This window comes from Lepisma saccharinum, chromosome 12 (genome assembly GCF_977018435.1).
Source record: "Lepisma saccharinum chromosome 12, izLepSacc3.1, whole genome shotgun sequence".
In the NCBI taxonomy this organism is placed as follows: domain Eukaryota; kingdom Metazoa; phylum Arthropoda; class Insecta; order Zygentoma; family Lepismatidae; genus Lepisma; species Lepisma saccharinum.
The window spans coordinates 39,066,626-39,088,038 of NC_139240.1; positions in this window are offsets into that span (position 1 = coordinate 39,066,626).

Sequence of the window (21,413 nt, forward strand, 5' to 3'; positions counted from 1 at the left end):
GTCTATGAACCAGTCTTCGTCTCCAGTGGTTGGTATAATATTTACAGGATTATTCCACTTTATGTGCAAATTAAAATCCCCACACAAAACAACGTCGTGGCTGGAAAGAGCTGCCAAAGTGGAATCATAACAACACTCCAAGAGTTCTTTGGGACTCCGCCTATCAGGCCGATAGAAACAAACCTATAAGTATTTTTCTACGGTGGTTTGTACTTACTTCTATCCAGAGTAATTCGCAGTCTCGTTGTAAATCCAAACGTATTTTGCTGTGCCACTTCTTGTTCACACACACCATAACTCCACCACCACCACGCATTTCACGATCTCTACGATAAACATCAAATTGCTCATAGAGGGGAATTTCAACACACGAGACATTAGAATTGAGCCAAGATTCACTAAAGCACACACAGTCGTATTCGGAGAACTCAGTCGTCATTAATTCACAGTCCGAAAACTTATTCTTTAGACTCTGCACGTTTTGATAATATAGGTGAAAGGCAGTATCACTTGTTGTTATCCCCGTAGACGTCCCTGGTCCAGGCTGAAGTTCGACGTCTCCGTGCAGCAACAGCAGGAGGAAGAGGTGCTGGACCACGCACTTCCTGACGGAGGTCCCGGGCGAGACTTTCCTCGAAGCGTCCTTGCACGCGCTCGCCCCGCGAAGAGCACAAAGCGTTGGAGAAGGATTTAAGAGTTTTCAAGTATCTGTCATAGAACTGATCGGCAAACATATTCCCATCGTTAACTGCAATTTCACAAGGCGGACAACACTTTTTCACTATGCAAATTGGCACTAGTACCAACGCAAAACAGATAAAGAGCGGAGCTACACATTTTGCACAACCTGCACTCGGCGCCATCTTTGCTTTTCCTAGCTCAAATTTGCAGAGATGTACAGTTACGGACAGTTCTGGGTTGTAACGACAGCATTGATTTTCAATAGATACATTACAACCTAGAAATTTTCGTGACTGTACGTTCTACTTTAACAAATTTATGAGGACATTGATGTGGTGATTTTTCCCGTTAATTTGGACGATAATGTTGCAACTCTACTATAATAATAATAATAATAATAATTTATTGTCATTAAGCTTGTACAGCAATAGACAATGTCAAGAACAAAATACATGTGAAATATATTATAAAATAATATAAAATTATAACCCCTTTTATGTTTAAGTTGCACAAAAATACAATATTTTTAATTTCAAGAAATTATTGAGTTGAGTACAATGGTGCAGCAACTAACCAGGCATACAGTTTATGTTTAAATACATTCATAGGCATATTTGTCACATCAAGAGGTAGCTTATTAAATAGTCTTAATCCTAGAGCTTCATAACTATTCAGGGATTTTGAGAGTCTATGATAGGGTATATTTATACGCCTGCTGTTTCTTGTAGTATAGGAATGTACATGTTGTCTACTTTGTAGTTGTGGCATTTTTTTCTTTACGTACAACATCACAGTGTAAATATATATATTAATTTTGTAAAAGGCTTTCGAAATATCCAAATATATAGTGTCAAATTGGGAGTTATTATCTGGCAGAGACGGAAAGATTTGTTAGGCAAGAGCTGCCTGGAAGAAAACCAGGTATTGATATACGGTGATGTAAACTGAAGTAACCTGTTTTTGATGATTTTTTCACAAATAATTGATAGTGGCGATAGAAATTAGATTGGTATATAGGATTTTACAGTCTTTTTTCTCCAGTTTTGTGAATGGGCACAATGTTGGCCCGTTTGAAGTTTTTCGGAAATATACCCTTAGAGAAACATTTGTTGAATAAGGCAGACAAAGGAAGAGCCAAGGAGTCGGTAGTTTTACGCAGGAATATTGTGGGGATTTCATATACCAATCGTGAATTTGAAATTTTGAGGCAGGCAGCTCTTGCCTAACAAATATTTATATATTATATACTTGTATATAACGACGGGTATATTTCAGATATCACCTCCTCGAGTACCGACAGTTTAGAGTACGCTACATTGGATGGCCGATAAACAGCGCACATGCCAAGTCGCACATTTTTGTAATATAATATGAAACTTAGCGTTTCGACTTCATCTGTGTTCACTCCGATCTCAACATTCTGTATCTTTAACCCATATTTGTATTGTACACAAGAATTCCACCTCCCCTCTTGTTACTTCTGTTTTGTGTGATTACTTCGTATCCCGGCAAGCTAAATGCAGGTTGTGGTGTGGAATCGCTTATCCAATCTTCTGTGATTACACATACGTCTAAATCCAACTTACGTATTATATAATTTAATTCGTCCAATTTCGGAAGCAATGACCTCACGTTAGCGACTCCCGCGCGGAAGAAGGAGACATTTGGCAACGTCTGCGCTGGCGATGGGTCAGTGTCGCCTGGAGGGTTGAGCGATAAGAGGGGTGCCTTGTTTACAGTTTTGGAATTGCAAGGAATGCAGGTTGTCTTCATGCTATTCAGTGCTACCAAATATTGAGTGCAAAAAAAGATTGACAAGTTAGCAAAGACTTACCTCTTCCAAGAGCATACAGCAAATGCGACATCATACCAAACGTAGTGCTAACTACCTCGCCCTAGAGGTCAAATACTATTCTTTGAAGAGAAGCTTTCACAATTATGTATGTTACAAGCCACATATTGTTGCTGCAGGACTCTATATTATCGTTCGTCTGGAATTTTGACACGAAATGGTAAGATCAACTTTTGACAATGAAGATGCCAATCGACCCGAACAGCAAAACCTAGGACATGTCTGAGGAAAGAAATTCACAAGGGTTTTACGACCTGTCAATCACTAACTGCCTGGGTACCGGAGGAGGAGTGTTCTTAAGTAGCCTCGCAAAGCGGGCCTCGACAAAACATCTGGTGTCGTAAACGCTGTGCGCGATCTTGCGGCAGAAGGAAGGCGAATTCGGAAAAGGCCTTTCCTTGATATACAGTCTCAAAGCTCAGAATCGCAAAACCCCTGGTTAATATGCGACCACTATAACTTATGTGATATTTAGGTTATATAAGGCTCAGGATACTTCACTTTTAACTACTGCTCTGACTGTAGTGTGTTCGGAAATAACGCGTATGTAAAAAGTGGTATGAAGAGAGAGAGAGAGAGAGAGAGAAAGAGAGAGAGCGAGAGAAAGAGAAGAGACAGAGAGAGAGAGAGAGAGAGAAAGAGACACAGATAAGAAGAGATAAAATTAGAAAGAGAGAGATAGATAGATCGATTGATTGATTGAATTAAAAGTTTTGGGTGCGTCGGCACTTAATGCCATCTTGCACCCTTCTACGTACATGGGGAAATATCTCCTTATCTAAAATTGTGACTGAAAAATTAAAATAAGAGCTGTAAAAATCCCCTTGGGAAGAATTAAAAGGTTGTAAGAAGACTGCACGAAACACAAAACACATTAAAAGGTGAGAATATATTAAAAGCTTCCTCAGAGAAGGTGGAAAAATCTAAAAACATTTAATAAAACACTGTTGTCATCACCCAACAGGAAGATCCGGAGATTTTCCAACCACTGCCAATTTGCTCCTCTTGGATGCCTTGAATTGATTCTGGGAGAAATCTCTCACCTCAACAGTCTCTCATCTCCGGTCTTTTGTGCATCTTTGCTAAGACATTTCTCCAGATTTAAAAGGATGCCATGAAAGCTAAGACCTATCAAATTCGCTTCTAGGGATTCTTGTGCCTCTGTGACCAAGATGTATTCACAATCTCGTATTCCGATCTCCGTGGAGGAGTGGTTAGCATAGAGCGCTACAACGGCAGGGGGCTCGAATCCTAGCCCAGGCATGGGTGTTTATTGTGAGTTTCCCTTCATCAATTTCATATCATCACTCATCCGTGTCCCTTCATCAATTTCATCATGTCATCACTCATCCCCATCTTAGCCAAAAGTGGCATAAAAAGCGAAGTAAAATAAAGCAAGTCAATCAATCAACTCGTTAGCAAGTGTTCCGGGTTCAAGTCACGAACTTGCTATGGGTGCGAATGTTCCTTCATCAATTCGTATTTTTTATTGATTTGCTTTACTTCTGTCAGTTTTAGGTAATTGCGAAGATAAGATGAAAGGTGGTAAGATTAAATTGATTGATTGAAATATAACTTATGGGTGCGTCGGTGCTTGGGCTATCTGCACCTATCTCACTATTCCTGTACCAGCTCCTTACCATAACTAAGATCAACACCTATCTCCAAGGACTAAAATATCCTTACCCATGGTAAAATCTGAGGCTGTAAAGAGGCACTTGGCTCAAAGGACAACACACAACATAAACGATTATACTAATTGTGATTCCAGACGCCAGAGTCTCGTTAGTCTGAAAATTACGTGGATGATGTTCACATTTGTGTGTGTTCAGAGGGTAACCCTATACACCCCATCAATTCCATGTAATGACCATTTAATCCTAAGATAGTGTACCGACTATACTTTGATTGTAGCTCTGAGATCCCGTGGGTCTTACATGGTACATGTCAGAGTTATGCTGTAACACTAAGAGAATGGATGAACGGTATTCATTCAATGTCTTTTGATGTATCTATGATATGGCCTGAACCAAGGGATCGCATGGCCGATTGTTATTTTTGTCGCACCGTGATGTGTGGCTATTCTTCGAACGATAAAAGCATATGCATATGCCGATGTGCGGGATCCCCACTTCATAAATCCCTATCCACCACAGTGAATTGATTGATTGATTGATTTGGCGTTTTAAGTCCACTTTATGCATAGTAAGGCTAATGGAGACTGGATCTACAGTTTAAAGTGGGATCCGAACCACTATGTGCCTCCACCGGGTATCGAACCCGGGACCCCTACAGTGAATTGAACGTGACCAGGAACGATCTTTCAAATATAAAAGATAGTGTTAGATATATAAACATAGGCAGGTTACTTTTTTGCACGAAAAATTTCAAGTCTGTAATTTTATCTGGAAATTAATTGAATACCATCCCCAGATTTTGGCGCACCTGATACCGGTCTCTGACACGAACAATGTTGCCAGTATACTACGTATTTAAAAAAACATAATTGTTTAATGAATATGCCCATAAATCGTCTGTAATGCACAGAATTACTCCCACATTCCCTAGTGTGCCTTCATGGCACAGTTCTATATGCCTTTCTTTACCTTCTATGCATAGAATCCATAAAAATGTATCGTTATTTTATCAATTCGATAAATACCCATTGAGACCATCGACACACAAAAAAATAATATTTCAAGCGACTCCATATCTGTCCTATATGCATGTTTTCCTTTCCTTCATAGAATATTGTTTCTTACACCTTACAAGCTTTTACTCAATACTGAACGTTCATGCAGATAATTATTCTCGTGTTTAACGTTTAAAGATATCCATATAGATAAAGTTAATATCTAATACAAACTCCATGTCTCCATAGTTTTTTTTTCAGTAGTTAAGAACATTCAAAATCTCGGTTGTGTGACTTTTGGGACACCCTATACATCACGGAAATGTGCACTGAGATATAAATTTTGCGACTTTCTCTGAATTCCTCACACATAAATTAGTACAGAACACGTTATTTCTTCCAGGATACAGAAAAGAAGTTGAAATGTATTCCCTAGTTTTATGTGGCCTCCCAGATGGCGCACTGGTAGCGTCGTTGCTTTTTAATAAAGGGGTGCTGCGTTCGATCTCCGGTGGAGGCACATAGTGGTTCGGATCCCACTTTTAACTGTAGGTCCAGTCCCGATTAGCCTTATTGTGCATGAAGTGGGCTTAAAACATCAACTCAACCCAGCCCTAGTGTTTGTTATCTTCACTAGGTCAAACTACGCTCTGATTGGCTGTTCCACAGAATCCAGTCGAGGAAAGCCCGTTTCAATTAGAACAAGACATATTACTCAGAACTAGTCAAGCAGTCAGTCAGGTAGACATCGTTTCCGATCAGGTAGTCAGTTCAGCGCCAACTAACTGGAAATCCAGTTCCGCGTAATTCGGCCTTTATTCGTTAACGAGACAGCGAAATAGTTCAATTCGGCAGCGAGTGAACGGGCGAGCGAGGTTATACATTAAGTGAAAACAACACGACTGAGCTGTAAAAGTGACGAGAAGGAGACATAATAATTGCTATCAGCGTATACGTTATCGGATTAGCAAATTAAAGAAACGACCAAGCGCATTGTTGGCACTGAACATAAACAGGAAAACATTGCCCGGTAATTAGAGCTGCGTACACAAGTTTTCGAGATAGACGTGTAAAAAACAAAGCAAATAGGAAACGTTAAATAACAATGGAAAATGCCAATGATCTTGTGTCGCAACTCTTCAGTGATGTGATCTCGGTTAAGACGAGGCTGGAAATTCTAAGATGTGAAGCTAGAAGTAGTTCTCATCGCCCCGTTCAACGGAAACTTCTATCAACACTTTGCTTTAAGATATTGAAAAATATAAACAGTGCACAAAATTGCTTAGCAAAATATAGAGTATGCGACGAATACTACTCGCATCGTGTCTGCCAAATACAAACAAAACCATTCTTTACGCTCTGGACGTTCAAAGACTCTATACAGCTCTCCTTTCCTCTTTCGACTTGTGTCTTATCAATCGTTGTCAGTGTTAAAATGCGTCGCGTTCATTCACGCCGACAGCCAAACAAGAGTTTTCTTTTCAGCCAGTACAAGAAAAAGTTATAGACAGGCAGACGACACGCTGCAGGTGTTAGCTTCCGATGTATTGCTGCACGGGTTTCACAAAATAGAGCCAACTGCCGAAAGTTCAGTGACGACAAATTGTTCAGTTGCCAGCAAAACGGAAGCCGATGAAAAGGAAATCTCGACAAAAGGTAGAATTTTTCTCAAGAAGGACTCATTCTATCTGATGAAGGATTATAGTGAAAACATTACACGTAAAACGCTGATCTTCAGAAGAAAACGGAAGCCGACTTGTTTTTGAAGAAGACATGAAATTGGACCCGAACTGTGGCCAGAAGATAATTTTGGCTCAAGACGAAGCACTGGTGATTACTTTTGCTCCTGCAACGAGTAGGAAATCGCCAGGCCCCAAGATATTAAGTGACGAGGTTACATATTGCATTGCTGCTGAGGAAGCGAACATTTTTCAGGGGCTCAGTAAGGCCAAAGAACAGGAAGGGAGTTCAACAGACTCACGCAGGCACCTTCTTCAAGGAGATTTGAAACCAAGCCGCGAAATACCGATAAAACCCCTTCAAATGAATTGATTTATAGATTGTTCAGCACCCTGTGCTCGGTGTGATAGATTCTTCCAAGTAAAAGATAGAACAGACCAAGGAGCTACCAGTACACTCCTCGCACTGGCGGGAAGCGACGATGAGTCTTTCACCACCAATGCGGCCAGTTCCTCAAGCTTTAAATTCCTGGAATATGAAAGAGAGATTTACACCAAGACGTCAAGAAGATTTGTCGCTCAAACAGACCTTGACGAACGGAGGTACAAACCAAATCACTTATCTCGCAATTTAGAGGTTATGCACCAATCAGGAGACGAAGATTGCAACCTCTTGTTCCACGGCATCCGGTCAGCCACGAAGAGACCAACAGAAGTTGAAGCAGTGGGTAGAGCAATGGTGCATCCGTTAACAGAAGACCGTGCGGCATTTCCCACGGATCATGGAGGCTCTCTGTTAGCGGATGCAATGCCAGCCGTAGAAGACCAACAGTCGGAAAGAGAAGTTGAAATAGGCCGTTTATCAAACGAACGTGCACGAGTCGAGGAACAGGGTGACATAAAAAGGAGGAGAGGTGCCCAGAGAACGTTTCAAGTTGACGAAATTGACGAGAACACGGAGACAAACCAAAGATCACTGTATTCTTCGAGAGGCGTCCAAGAAAGCGGTGACAGTTACTGCGGACTCTTGTCCCACGGCTTACAGTTTCCGTATAATACAAGAGAACTTGAAAATATGGCCGAGGCCGTGACGCATCATCTGACGGAAGACCGTGCGGAACCACCCACGGAACATGGAGGCGCTCCGTTAGCCGATGGAATGTCACCTGAAAAAGCCGAAAAATCAAAAGGAGCCATTAGGAAACGTCATTCTGCGAGAGAACTTGAACCAGCAGAAGATTCAAGCGAAATGCCAAGAAGGATATGTGTCGAGCAAACGTTCCAGAGTGACTACATTCAAGGTAGCAACGATAGAGAACCAACAATTAAGTATGTTATGAGTTGCGTACACGAAAGAGGCAACATATACCGTAGTTTAATGTCCCATGGCGTACCGTTTCCTCGAAATGAAAAAAGAGAACATGACAGGATGACAGAGGTCGTGATACATCAACCGGAAGAATACCGTGCGGAATCAATCACGGATCATGGAGGCGCTCTGTCCGCTGATGTACAACCACCCACAGAAGCCCAAACAGCGAAACGAGGAAGGTATTCTAGGTACGTCCACGAAAGATGCGACAAGAACTGCAGTCTTTTGTCCCACGGGATACAGGTAGCTTGGAAGGAAAGAAGACGTGAGACAATGACTGAGGCCACGACGCGACAACTGCCAGAAGATCGTGTGGAAACGCCCACGGATCACGAAGGCGCTCTGGCAGCTGATGCGTTTTCGCCCGCAGAACCTCAAGATTCTGGAGACGTTGCAATGAGACACCATGTAAATGAATCACCCGGAGGAGACGGCAGCACCGTTGCCGAACCAGCAAAGGTAACATCCGAGGCATCGCTGGCGATAGGCCAAGACTTGGCCGAAGGAAAGAGTTCGGAACCCAAGGAACGGAAAGTCACAGCCCGTGATTCCAAAGAAGGCGACAAAGGTTATTCTGGAGTTTTGACTTTCGGTAGTGAAACGAAGAGGGAATCTGACAAAGATGTCGAAACTGAACTAGATCACTTTGAAGAAATCGAAGTACAAGTTGAAGAAACAGCGCCCTCACAGCTCGCAGAAGAGGAACAGCATTTTCAACCGGGAGATAAGTTCATCAGGAACTACATTCGTGTCGAGTGGAACAAGGCAATGGTAAGAATCAACTCGGCCATAAGAAGTAAAAGATCCTCCGCCATGTATCATGTGGAAGAGAAAACTTTGAAGTACGGCGCGCTCTAGGTTTTCCAGAAGGAAGTTAGCAGCTTGGAAACAGCATTAGCATGGAGATGCACCGAGCTGCAACAAAAACAGGAAGAAGAGCTTCAGTATTTCCTTCTCTCGAATAAAAACAGCACAGTAGAAAGCATTTTGAATTTTTCTAGATTTCAGCGCAATGTGGTGAGACGATTGACGGAGAACCTCCTGAACGAGTTAGAAAGCAACCTCAGACGAATATGCAACGAGACCTGTTTCTACGAGAAGAAGAAAAGGAAGAAGCAAAGCCAGTTCTTTGGGATTTCCATTGGCTTCGCCGACAGCCCAAAGACCACTCCGACCAGGGCCGAGAGGAACCAGCATCGGCTGACGGGGCTCCGTGGCAAATCCACCACGAGAGGAGGGAACCCCCCGGCTGCTGAGGTCTTAACTTTCGCAGCAAAGGGAGGAGACATGGTTGTTGTTCGGCGCGAAGCTCGGAAGACAAGCAGAAGGAAAGATATCGAGGAAGCTGGAGGGGACGAAGAAAAGGCTTTCACAATGCTCTACAACGACGAATGGAAACGCGCTGAGGAAGAATTGAAAAAGTTCATGGACTCCGAGACGTCCGCACTGAAGGAAAAAATGCTCTACAACACTGCACGGTCGAGATTCACCAAAGAGATCGAGGATTTAGAAGCAAAAGTATGCAGGAAGCTTACGGATCAACGCATTGCGTCAGAGAAGCGGGTTGGACGTTATTTCGTCCAAAACAGACGCATCGATCACGATCGTACGGTGCAGTTTATGAACTTTCACTGCAAGTCAGTTAACGATTCGAAGAAGAGCTTAATGCAAGAGGTAAAGTTGAGTTTTAAGACAATCGAAAAGGAAATGCACTTCTATAATGAGCGAAGAGGATGCCTGAACAGATTATCATCATTCTGTCGACGCCACTTATGTCTGTCATAGTGGAGACTTACGTCTATTGTGTTTGATGAACAAAGTCTTAGAACGCTTTCATTGCAGTGATGTGCAAATCTTATTGGTGCAACTAATAACTAGATAAAAAGCATTCGAAATATAAACATCACCTGCTTCAAATTTAAATTTATGTGAGACTAATTTAAATTACTTGTACTTATGAACAATAAAAAACAATATTCTGCATTCTTCTGTGTTGTCACATGAAGCATGTTAAATATCACGTGCCTATGTTTCTAATGCTTCAGTTACATATTGACAAGCATAATTATGAAGTTTTGGACCAAGGCATGAAGTAAACTAAAGTTTTAGTCATGTTTTTTGCATGTTACTGTAGACAATGTTCTCATAAATTTGTTAATAAATATGAAAATTTTAAGATTAAACATATTTCCCTCCCAAAAACTGATTATTTTTAGGTATACATTTTCAATAATATGCCCGAAGGAAGTTATCCATTGTTATTCAGTTTTCTCTTACATTCTATGCGTACTTTTAAACAGCGGAATTATGTTAGGACTTAATTGTTTTGTTCACGTTCTATCTCAATTCCGGAAACAGCATACTGCGAAAAACTATCTTTGAAGTTCCTTTTGAGTCCGCTTTATGTACACATAGGCTAATCGGATCTAGACCTACAGTCTTAAGTGGGATCCGAACAACTATGGGACTCCACTAGATATCGAACCCGGGATCTCTTGATTACAAGGCGACTATGTCACGTTACTATACTACCCCACCAAGCCCCTCGAAAAACAAAGCAAGCGAAGATGAAGAAGTTTGTATTGGTAATATTTATACATCTCACTCTATCAGTGGCGCAGGGACTAGGATACAGAGGTACAGTCAACGACAAAGATAATGGTAGGCAAATTGCCCACCGCTATTTTCGTTGTGTTGATTTTGATTGATTTGGTGTGTAAAGTCCACTTTATGCACAATAAAGCTAATCGGAAATGACACCTACAGTTTAAAGTTGAATCCTCCACCGGGTATGGAACCCGGAACAAGGAGACAAGACAACCACGCTACTACTTCGCCATCGAGGAGGCCTCTACATCCTGTGCTGTTTCAAGGAGAGACATTATGTTGGTGCGAATCAGATATTACCCTCTGCATATTGGCGTCTATCATCCCATTGTGTAATATAGGCAAAATGAAAATGGTGATGGACAATTCGCCTACACTTTCTTTTGCCGTTGGGTGTACAAGCAACAGCAAAGTAATACGTAGGAACGACAACAAGTGTGCAGCGAAGTGATCAAGGGTAGCTTCGATAAGGCACCTGAATTGCCTCGAATTGGCGATCTTTAGTTATCAAGGCCATTCTTCTGAACGAATGAGAGAAGAGGTTTGTTTGTTTGTGTGTGGATTTGGCCAGCATGAAAATTCTTGATTTTCTAAATGTTTATATATTTTTATTTAACGTCGCTTTTCTGCCACTTTTGGCCAATTGTAAAGATGAGGATGAGGGATGATATGATAAAATTGAAGAAGCAACACTTAAAAAAATTGGCTTTCAGTAACAAGGTAAACACAGTCAAAAAAGTTTTGCATCACCCAAGAAGTGATGAAAATAGTGTCCGCAACATGCCGAAGCGGACAAGAAACGATGAAGCAGAGCTCATTGTGCGAAGTAACGCGGTCGACGTGCAATACCGATCACCACAGACGACTACCGGAGTCGGTAAGCGCATGCGTGTGTTCGAGCATAGCACCACGGTAGGTGACGAAGGTTAGGTAGGTGTTCCTTGTGTCCAGTTAGCGAAGGCGAGCGAGTGCAGCTGTGTGCAAGGCATGCCTAGGCGTACGATAGTGCAGTTTGATCGGGCCAGGATCATCACCCTACTGTAGACTTGCATGTCACAACGGGCTGTTGGAGTGGCGCAAAGCGATGTTTGTAGGACCTGGAAGTGGTATACAGACACAGGAACAGTAGCAGATCGTCAACGGACAGGTCGTCCATGGGTCACAACACCAGCACAAGACCGCTATGTACGATTCTCAGCTCGGCGACAGAATACCATGACGGCAAGGAACAACACTCATGCCCTCCAGGCAGCCTCTGGTGTGCGTGTGTCAAACCAAACTGTCCGTAACAGACTCCGAGAAAATGGTTTACGTTCCAGAAGATCTCTCCGGCGCCAGTACCTATTGCCACGACATCGACTCGACCGTGTGCATTGGGCCCGTGCACATCGAAATTGGGGACCCCATCATTGGGCTCATGTGCTCTTCACCGATGAACGTAGGCTCTGTCTAATGCCAGATTCACGAAGAGGACGGGTGACGAGAGGCCCTGGATTGTAGGAGCGGCTTCGTGGTGTCCAGGGTGTCCATCCATACCAAGGAGGAGGAATCATGGTGTGGGCAGGGATCATGCTCGGACGTCGAACGCCCCTAATTCCAATTAGAGGGACACAAACAGCTGTTTGTTATGTCAGGGACATTCTCCGGACGACTGTGGAATCCTTTCATCAGGAAATTGGTGACGAATCTGTCTTGGTGGATGACAATGTCCGTCCACAACGCGCACAGATGGTGCACGATTATCTGCAGGTGGCGAATATCCGTCGCATGGTCTGGCCAGCGCAAAGTCCCGACATGAATTGCATCGAACATGCATGGGCAATGCTAAAAAATGCCATTGCAAACCGTCCTGTGGCTCCCATCAATCTTCGTGAAGTTCTCCTTGCGGCACAGGACGAATGTGATCGCTTACTGCAAGATCAGCTTGACCGTCTCATCCTCAGTATGCCACAGCGTGTTCTTGCAGCCAGGGGAGGACACACCAGGTGGTAGACAATGTTTCTGGTGGATCCGCTGTGACGAACAGTCTTCTTGTGGCAGTTGCCTGTTTTTTTGCCTCCATCATGAATTGTGCCATTTTCGTTTTAAACACATTTCTGAGAAAATTGTACGTTTTTTGTTCTCTTTTCATTCAACATGTCTTGTTCTTCATCTGTTTATTAGTAAACTTACTGTCATTGTCAATTAACCTTGTGCTTCATATATCTTTTGTCATTTTCCGTCCTGATGCAAAACTTTTTTGGCTGTGTTTAGTTGTAGACACGCTGTCGTAATTAAATACGAGGGCTGGTGGAAAAGTTTCTGCAATCAATATGAAAACAGACATGTGAAATTCTGGGAATGGCTTTATTGTTTTTCAAAGTATTCACCCTTAAGATCTATACACTTTTCCATTCGCTCAAACCAATTTTGAAAGCATTTTATCCACTCTGAAGCTGATACCTCAGAAACCGCTGTTCGGAATGCGTCAACAGCTGCTTCAGGCGACACAAATCGCTCACCACGCTTCTTATTTTTCATATGTGGGAACAAAAAGAAATCATTAGGTGATAAATCAGGTGACTACGGATAATTTGTTATTAATTCGACATTTTTACTGGACAAAAAATCAACAGTTTGGTGTGCTGAGTGGGAACTGGCGTTGTCGTGATAAAGAATATTGCGATGATTTGAGTTTTTTTTACGCAATTCATTGATGACCTCTGGCAAACAAATTGTTGTATACCACTCAGCATTTACAGCCATTTGATCTTCTAAAGCTATTGTTGCCACATGTCCGGTATAACCGAAGAAACAAGCAATCATTTGCTTGGCAGCACTCTTCGAACGAACAACTTTTGTTGGTTTTGGCTCACTTTGAAACACCCAAATAGTGGATTGCTGTTTAGTTTTGGCTTCGTATGAATAGATCCAAGTTTTGTCCCCTGTAACGATGTAGTACACCAAATTTGGCTTGCCTCGGTTGAATTGTTTGAGCATTTCTTTACACCAATTTACACGAGCCTGTTTTTGGGGTTCGGTCAAGCAGTGACGTGCGGTGATGTCGACACTTAGGGTAGCAATCAGTGGCGTGCCCAAGGAAGGTTGGTGGGGCTCATAATCCCCCTCCCCCTTTAGGGCCCAGTATTCCTAAAAATAGAACGTCAAAGAAAGGAAAGGATTGCAAAATGAGGAAGGACGTGTTAATCCCACCCACTTTCGAAAATCCAAAACATGTTGATTTGACTATTAAGCCAGAGATCCCGGGTTCGAACCCCGACCTGGGCATGGGTGTTACTTGTGTTTGTCCCTTCATCAATTTTATCGTACCATCTTGACGATTAGCCAAAAGTGTAGGAAAAGCGAAGTAAAACAAACCAAATGAAACTCAATCAATGATTTGATTTATGCTACTTAGCGTCGCTGCCACATTTGGTTAATCGCGAAGATGGATACAATACAATTAATGAAGAGACAAACACAAAAAAACACCCATGCCGAGGTCGGGGTTCGAACCCGGAACTCCTGGTGTCATACCGTGCAGTGATAACCACTACCCCGCGGTTGGTTGATTTGGTGTTTAAGTCCACTTTATGTACATAAAAGCTAATCGGGACTGGACCCATAGTTTAAAGTGGGATCCAAACCACTATGTGCGTCTACCTGGTACAGATCCGGGCCCACTTGCACTCCCCCACGGAGGTCAGCCGACAACAAAGATGAGTGGAACGCTCTAACTATTCGGATACTTGGGTATCGGTAAAGCAAACTGCGTATTTACTCAGTGGTACGTAAATTTCAATTGGATTTTTGAAACACCATATTTGCATATGATTAACGTTTTTCCAAAAAATTTGCATTGCTTGATTTCCCTAATTTCTTCATCTCACGATCTCGTTACTGAACGATCCGGGCTCGAGCCCTGGCCTGTGCATGAGTGTTCTTTTGTAACCACTTTTCATCCGTTTAATTTAATCAACGTTCATCGTCATAGCACAAGTTAGATAAAGTGAAGGAAAAGCAACGTTAAAGAAAGGAAAAAGAAAATACAAATAATTTCCTCTCAGTGCATCTGCAGGGCACTGTGAAATCAGGAGTCCAGAGTTATCTGTTTATGATTGTCCCTCGTGACTTCCATAAGCTCATTAGCTACTTATCGCGATTAAATCTATACAGCTAGAAAAAATGATGGAAGGTGGGAAAAATTAAATATACGAGTATTAGAGGGGATGAACAGGTAACAAAACACACTTTTTTGTAGTTTCTTCAACAATATTCATTTGGCTTTTTTAGTTCTGGGATACATTTTACATTCCAAATTATTTCACTATTCACTGCAGAGCACAACACATAGGAACAAGAATGCGCGCTCGTCACGGGTTCGAATCCCAGCGTGAATTGTTCTTTGTGAGGTCCCTTCATCAATTTCATTATATCATCACTCATCCTAATTCTCGCGATAACCAAATGTGGCAGAAAGGTGAAGTAAAATAAACGAAACCAACAACAACAATTAGAACGCGCGTTTTCTTGTCCAAATTAATACATCCGTATTTATGACTGTTTAACTTACCCATTTTTTTTATTGGAGGCCAAATTATTAGTATATTTAACTAAAACGAGAGCGAGAGAGAGAGAGCGTTAGCAAATATTTGTTATTTAATCATTATATATTCCAAAATTGAAAAAAAGAAAAGAAACCATAACATTTTTGTCTGAACATAATACACGTACGTTCCCATTCATATACAAATAAAACTACATCCCATATTATACATACATATTGTACAACGTTTAAAAGGTTGTGTAAATTCAGAGAACATAAGTACTGCAGAAAATTTTCCCCCGAGTTCTTTAGAGGATTTACAAAGGAATCGAAGGGAAACCTATCCCCTACCTGTCCTATAGAAGCTAGACTGGAGGACCTGAAACCACGGGCTTTCAACCATGGGAGCGTGGGGCGAAGGGGCAAGGGAGGTACAGGCAGAAATCTTCCCTTTCGCTTCGGGCGGTTGTCTATACCTGGATTTGGTAAGGTGGAAGAAGAGCCAGCTAGGGTATCCAGCCTTGCCAGCTGATCACATCGAGGGACGAGAAGCGCGTGGAAAGAAGTGTTGCATATGAACTGATTCTTCAAGACAATAAATATTGTGATTTGAAAATAATTAGAGACGTGAGATTGATTGGTCTATCTCTGCTAGACTAGCTACTCCTCAGTGCACGTCACTGCGGTCAAGTTGTGTGGGATCCAACGGCTTGAAAGTTTCCGTACGTTCAGATGACCATGCAAAATCGTATGTATTGCTTTCATGTCAATGTTCAAGGATTCCTGAATCTCACGGTATGTCACATGCCGATCTCTCTCAATCATTTTACGCACAGCATCAACATTACTGGTAGCAACAGACAACCTTCACGAAATTCATCACTGAGAAATGTGCGACCACACTCCAATTCGGAAAACCAATTGTACACAGTCCTATTGGATGGTGCTTCATCCCACAAAGCCAAATGAAGTTACTCGATGCATTGTTTCGGTGTTAAACTACATTTGAAATCATAAAAAATCATTGCCCGAAAGTGTTCACGAGAAATTTCCATTTCTCACACGAAACTACTTCTTCAAACTTCTGTGAAAAATAAACGAATAGGCTCAAACAAACAATCAAAGATAATTTAAACATAAAAAAGGTATATTCTTTCGATTTTTATAATAGCGGAACACTTGCGCCACTGTTGGTGGTAGTTCGCAGAAACTTTTCCAGCAGCCTTCGTACTTTATGGGGATTATGACATGATCGAGGAGACACACCATTGGCTTTGGGGAGGGGGGGTCTGCGATACGTACCCCTGCTGCTTGGATTTGGATCAGTGGTGTGATATTTTCTCATCTGCTAGTGTTCGCCTCTATCGTACTTGTTGGTGGGCATTTCGTTCCCACAAGGCATTGCGCAGAGAAAACAAAGTAAAATTGATGGATGAGCGACTCCAAGAAGAATGAAACCGATAAATACATTAAATTTTGATTAAAATATGTTGTTATTTTTCTTTATTCACTTTAACACTTCATTTTCTCTTACTGTACTAAAAAATGAATCCGATCAGCTTCCATTGCACTTACAACCAACACTAAAACTAATGGCAGCGGAAACAAGTGACACATCAAAGGCCGGTGAGTGGAAAGTGCATTTGCTTTTTGTGCAGTCTCCTTCTTACTATGATGGACGTAGATCCCATGCTTCCGGTCGCCTCAAGAACTTCATATTTCGCGCAGTCGTTAATACAGAGCGCTACGACACCAGAGGTCCCGGGTCTGAATCTCGGCCTGGGCATGGGGTGTTCTTTGTGTGTACGAATAATGGCGGCAAACACTTTATTATATTTTAAAATATGTGATCGTTCTGGTAGTAAACTTTATTTTAGCTCCAGAAGTTCAAATGTTGACATCAATTGCAAATTTCAAATGTTGTGGAGCTGTCCAGAATTCTTGTAGTGAAATATGATCCGGCTCCTGATACCCTATTACACCAATTCTGCACTTGAAGTGTTAATTACATATGTATTTTCCATTTTGGGTCTATACACTATGATACCACACCATTACAAAACTTTGGGTGTATTATGGGTGTTCTGGGTATCAGATATTAATGTAAAGGTTTTCAGGTGTCACAAACATGACGGTTCACAGGTTCTTTCCCTATCCATTCTACATGATTCAAATGTAAATTTCCAAAAATTGTCTGCAAAAAGCAACCATGGAAGGTTGTCAAAATTTTAATTAATATTACAATTTATGGTGGTCATGTATGTGACAGTGATCAGGCTTGTGAACTGAGACAGGTGCCATTGTTATTTTGGTGATATTAATGACTAGAATAGTGTATTTTATTTTCTATTGAACAGTGGCAGTGACAATAGTGAATATAGGCCTTCCCAATGGCGCAGTGGTAGCGTCGTCGCCTTGTAATCAAGGGGTCCCGGGTTCGATGCCCGGTGGAGGCACAAGTGGTTCGGATCCCACTTTAAACTGTAGGTCCAGTCCCGATTAGCCTTACTGTGCATAAAGTGGACTTAAAACAACAACTCAATAAAAGCACTATCACTAATACCTAATAACACTCTAAATTCACTATTGATTGATTCATTGAATAGGTGTTTTAAGTCCACTTTATGCACAGTAAGGCAAATCGGGACTGAACGTACAGTTTAAAGAGGGATCCGAACTAGTATATGCCTCCACCGGGAATCGAACGCGGCACCCCTGTACCTCCCTTGCCCCTTCGCCCCCCGCTCCCATGGTTGAAAGCCCGTGGTTTCAGGTCCTCCAGTCTAGCTTCTATAGGACAGGTAGGGGATAGGTTTCCCTTCGATTCCTTTGTAAATCCTCTAAAGAACTCGGGGGAAAATTTTCTGCAGTACTTATGTTCTCTGAATTTACACAACCTTTTAAACGTTGTACAATATGTATGTATAATATGGGATGTAGTTTTATTTGTATATGAATGGGAACGTACGTGTATTATGTTCAGACAAAAATGTTATGGTTTCTTTTCTTTTTTCAATTTTGGAATATATAATGATTAAATAACAAATATTTGCTAACGCTCTCTCTCTCGCTCTCGTTTTAGTTAAATATAATAATAATTTGGCCTCCAATAAAAAAAATGGGTAAGTTAAACAGTCATAAATACGGATGTATTAATTTGGACAAGAAAACGCGCGTTCTAATTGTTGTTGTTGGTTTCGTTTATTTTACTTCACCTTTCTGCCACATTTGATTATCGCGAGAATTAGGATGAGTGATGATATAATGAAATTGATGAAGGGACCTCACAAAGAACAATTCACGCTGGGATTCGAACCCGTGACGAGCGCGCATTCTTGTTCCTATGTTTTGTGCTCTGCAGTGAATAATGAAATAATTTGGAATGCAGTGGCGGCTGGCCAAGTGCAACAAGTGCAGATGTTTTCACCTAATTTTCAAATTAATATTGACATTTTTCATTTGCTGGTTAAATTAAACTATTTCCCAGCAGAACGCACACGATAATACTCAAATAATAAGCCGCTCGACGCTACGCACGTGAAGAGTTCGTCGTAGCATAAACAAACCAAGAGCCAGCCAAGAGCAGACGCCACCAGGTTGCGGAAAACTTAAGCCGGTTGTCATGGCAACGGTGACGTCACCTAGCGTTGGAATTGAACGGGTGTCGCCATCTAGGTGCAGCAGTTCTCTCGTCGACAGAAAACATTGCATCCAGTGGTTGTGGCAAAATCGTTGCGTTCTCGCGAGATCTTGTTCCGCGCGTGTGTTTCGCGTTCCCTATCGTGTGTTGTGTTCATGTATTGAGCTGTGGTTTGTACAATGAACCCAGTAAATGACTTAGTGTGTAATTTGTTGCAGACACCATTTTCCAGATGGACGGATGAAGACAAAAAAGACGTTTTAAATTGGAGGGGGGGGGCACTGACACTTACTATTTGTTTTTCATTGCCTATAAATGTACTTCTTCACCAGTTATTTTAGGCACGAGCCGCTAAAATGTATCCCAGAACTAAAAAAGCCAAATGAATATTGTTGAAGAAACTACAAAAAAGTGTGTTTTGTTACCTGTTCATCCCCTCTAATACTCGCAACTGTCTACAAAGGCTAAAAATGCCGCAAATCATAAGTCAAACATGGCCGCAATTTTTAAACGAAGTCAAGTTTAGGAAAATACTATCCTTGCATAGGGGTTACAACAACAAAAATATATATAAATAGAAAAAGTTGACCATTTTGTCAATTATTATTTTTTTGGACCACATGGTATTAAATAACCATATTTTGCTTTAGACCTAATATTAATTATAATCTGAAAGTTTGATTAAATTTGTGCATATATTGCGTATCAGTGAAAGTTTTATATAAATAGATCAAATACATTCACAGAGTCGGTTTTATGCAGGGATAATGTTGGAAAATTTTCCGCTTCAAATCATTCACACTGAGAATTGAACCTGGGTTTACTACGTGGCAGTCCGATGTCATATTTTCTGTTTTTCTCATATATTAGTTTATACAGTTTATACTCAAGTTCCATATTTTTTCACATTCACATTCAGAACATAAACATCCATGTCTCACTCGTGATTCGAACCCGGGACCCCTGCAGTCACTGACACATAACACTTAACACTATGATCACCGATTTAAACTTTGGTTACTATTGGAGAGAGGGGGGGGGGAATAAAAATGAAAAAATAAAAATAATAAAAAATAATAATCAATAAAAAAAGAGTAAAATTGTTTGAGAGAAAAAAAAGATATAAAAATATATACACACACACAGATAGTTGTTAAATGATGTTGTTTAAAGTATTTTCATTCTTTAGCGGCTACGGATTGATACGATTTCAGGTCGGTAGATAAAGATGAAGATGCACTATAGTTAATACACATTTACGGTAATTATGATAACTCATCTAAGAAAAATGATAGCTTGGGTAAAAAACATTGTTTTCAGTACATTTCAAGCTACATTGTATGTTTCTTGTATTTTTTCAACATTTTGATTTTGACCGAAATTCAAAGTTAGGATATCTTTGTTAGTGAGTTATTATTTTGAAGAGACGGGTAAAGTCTCCTTTCAACTACTCAACGAAATTCATGCGAATTCCACTAGTACGCTAATACATGCGAATTCTGGACCTCAATCGGAAAACCTGACTCATAGCTACAGTATTGGCATTGACTGACCTCTATCGGAAAACAGACGAATTACAACCACACAACGTATGTGATGAGGATAATCCACTTTTTAGGGCAATTTCACTTGCGAATAAAACGTTCTTGAAATTTAAATTGTACTTCGATCTTTACGTTTGCCTCACCCTGTTCTGGTGGGACTGTTCTCCTTAAAACGTTTACGTTTAGTAAGCAATCTTCCAACTGCATTTCCTTTCTTTTCTTAAATTCCAAAGGATTACCATTATCTATATTCTGTTCATTGTGTACTCTCTTTTTATTTAAGAACTTGACAATAGACATTGACAATATGTCATTCTAAGATTCTTGTCAAAAATAAAGAAAATACAGGTATTGGACAAAATAATGGAAACACGAATCAGAAGTGGGACATATTTTCAATGTGCCTGGTAACACTGAGCACGGAGGAAATCAACCTTCTCTTGTTTGTTGCAGGTAGAATGGACTGTGCACTGACAGTAGAGTGAGGCAGTGTGGTAGTGGACGTTGTGAAGGTGTGGTGAGTGACCAGCATGTCCGACCTGGCGGAGTTTTAAAGAGGTCGAATTTTTGGTTCCCGTCTCGCTGGAGCATCTGTGAGCAAAACCGACGTTATGCGGTGTAACAAGAGGCACGGTACAGCAGGGTCTGCTAAGCACAATAGTGGTCGAAAGCCGAAGCTGCAGGAGAGGGACCTTGAGGCCTTGAGGCGTATTGTGACGTTGCAGAAGAAAACAACGGCCGCCAAGTGACTACAGAACTTAATCAGCCCCTAAACACCCCAGTGTCATGCAAAACAGTGAGGCGGGAACTGCATCAAATGGGTATCAATGGGCGTGTTGCTATTGCCAAGCTCCTAATAACTGACACAAATGCTCGAAGGT